This window comes from Macaca fascicularis, chromosome 15, assembly GCF_037993035.2.
Source record: "Macaca fascicularis isolate 582-1 chromosome 15, T2T-MFA8v1.1".
Lineage (NCBI taxonomy): Eukaryota > Metazoa > Chordata > Mammalia > Primates > Cercopithecidae > Macaca > Macaca fascicularis.
This window is the reverse complement of record NC_088389.1, coordinates 65,672,673-65,674,982: the sequence shown is the minus strand read 5'-3', so window position 1 is coordinate 65,674,982 and position 2,310 is coordinate 65,672,673. Positions and strand designations below refer to the sequence as shown.

General features: G+C 45.2%; 1 long non-coding RNA gene across 1 annotated transcript; it reads left to right on the top strand.

The window, feature by feature from the left end:
• Positions 1-934: 934 nt before the first annotated feature.
• On the top strand, positions 935-1,609 carry LOC135967418 (uncharacterized). Its single transcript, XR_010581536.2, has 2 exons — positions 935-1,022; positions 1,295-1,609. It is a non-coding gene; the product is annotated as an uncharacterized lncRNA (long non-coding RNA).
• The last annotated feature ends 701 nt before the right edge of the window (positions 1,610-2,310 follow it).

Genomic DNA, 2,310 nt, shown 5'->3' with positions numbered 1-2,310 from the left:
TTTTTTTTTTTTTTTTTTTTTTGAGTCTTGCCCTGTTGTCTAGGCTGGAGTGCAGTGGTTCGATCTCGGCTCACTACAACCTCCACCTTCCAGGTTCAGGCGATTCTCCTGCCTCAGCTTCCCGAGTAGCTGGGACTACAGGCGTGCCCCACTATGCCTGGCTCATTTTTGTATTTTTAGTGGAGACAGGGCTTCACAATGTTGGTCAGGCTGGTCTCAAACTCCTGACCTCGTGATCCGCCTGCCTCAGCCTCCCAGAGTGCTGGGATTACAGGCATGAGCCACCGTGCCTGGCCCAATCTTAACTAATTTTTAGCGTAGAATTCAATAGCGGAAAGTATATTCACATTGTTGTACAATCTCCAGAACTTTGTCATCTTACAAAACAAACTCTATACCCATTAAACAACAACTCAATTCCCTTTCTCCTACTCCTGGTGACCACCATTCTACTTTCTGTCTCTATGAGTTTGACTACTCTAGATACTTTATATGAGTGAAACCATACACTGTGTGTCTATCTGTGCCTGGCTTAGTTCACTTAGCATAATGTTCTCAAAGCTCCCTCCATGTAATGTGTCAGAATTTCCTTCCTTTTTTTTTTTTTTTAAGATGGAGCTTTGCTCTTGTCACCCAGGCTGGAGTGCAATGGCACAATCTTAGCTCACTGAAACCTCTGCCTCCTGGGTTCAGGTGATTCTCCTGCCTCAGTCTCCCAAGTAGCTGCGATTACAGGTGCCCACCCCACGCCCAGCTAATTTCCTTCTTTTTAAGGCTGAACAATATTTCATTGTATGAATGTACCACATTTTGTTTATCCATTCAGCTCCCTGCACTTGAGTTGCTCCCTCTTTTGGCTATTGTGAATAGTGCTGATATGAACATGGGTGTACAGTTATCTTTTTGAGATCCTGTTTTCAATTATTGTTTTTAAATTTTAGGTTTGGAGGCACACATGAAGGTCTGATATATAGTAAACACATGTCATGGGGATTTGTTGTACAGATTATTACATCACCCAGGTATTAAGCCCAGTACCCAATAGTTATCTTTTCTGCTCCTCTCCCTCCTCCCACCCTCAAGAAGACCCCAATGTCTGTAGTTTCCTACTTTGTGTTCACAAGTTCTTATCATTTAGCTCTCAATGCTTTCCATTCTTTTGGATATATGTGCCCTTGGCATTTTTGCCCTTTTGGGCCCCTTCTTCCAGCAAATAATATTAACAGTAATAATTAATTCTATTTTACAACTATTGGTATAAAGACAAATATATTAATTTTTTTTTTTTTTTAAGACAGGGTTTCACTCCCGTCACCCAGACTGGAGTACAATGGCATGATCTCAGCTTACTGCAACCCCCGCTTCCTGGGCTTAAGCGATTCTCCTGCCTCAGCCTCCCAAGTAGCTGGGATTACAGGCACCCACCACCACATCTGGCTAATTTTCATATTTTTTGTAAAGATGGAGTTTCTCCATGTTGCCCAGGCTAGTCTCAAACTCCTGAGCTCAAGCAATCCACCCGCCTTGGCCTCCCAAATAACTGGAATTACAAGTGTGAGCCACCATGCCGACCCTGATATATTAATATTAAAACATTTTCTTCAGCCTACAAGTTCTTCTTTTTCTTATTTTGATGCAAACTAAACATTTTGTGGGTCCTTAGATTCAACATTCTCATGGGTCTTGCGCCTCCTGTGCATCATGGAGAAGGCGGCCCTGCATGTCTCTCACATCCTCTTCCCCCACGCAAATGCTGCCACCTCCCCAGCCTCCATCTCCAGCCCAGAGCTCCAGAACAAGTGATCCACCTCCTCTCTTGTTATCTCGTATGTGAAACAAGCACATTTACCTTTACCTGCCCCAACCCAACCTCACTTCCCCACAATCTGCCCCCTTCCCAAGGGCCTGGCCCAAGGAATGCTCTTCCCCACCACATCTCTGAAGCTTTCCCTCCAGGAGTCACTCACCTATTCCCTCTCTCGTGGCCCCTTCAGTCAGCCCCAAATCTATCCCATCTCCAAGAGCCTCTTCATGGGTCTCCCAGTCTGCATCCCCTTTGAGGTAGGAGGCAGGACTGGACTCCAGGGTGATGCTCGGACACCAGACCAGATTGAGGACTAGCTAAAACAGGGCTGGAAGCAACTTTCCAATGACACATGCCCCCCAATGTGCCATGTCAATTTATCATTGCCATGCCAACACCTGGGAGTTATCACCCCTTTCCATGGCAATGACCCAATGGCCCCAAAGTTACCACCCCTTCCCTAGAAATTTCTACATAATTCGCCCCTTAATCTGCATACAATTAAA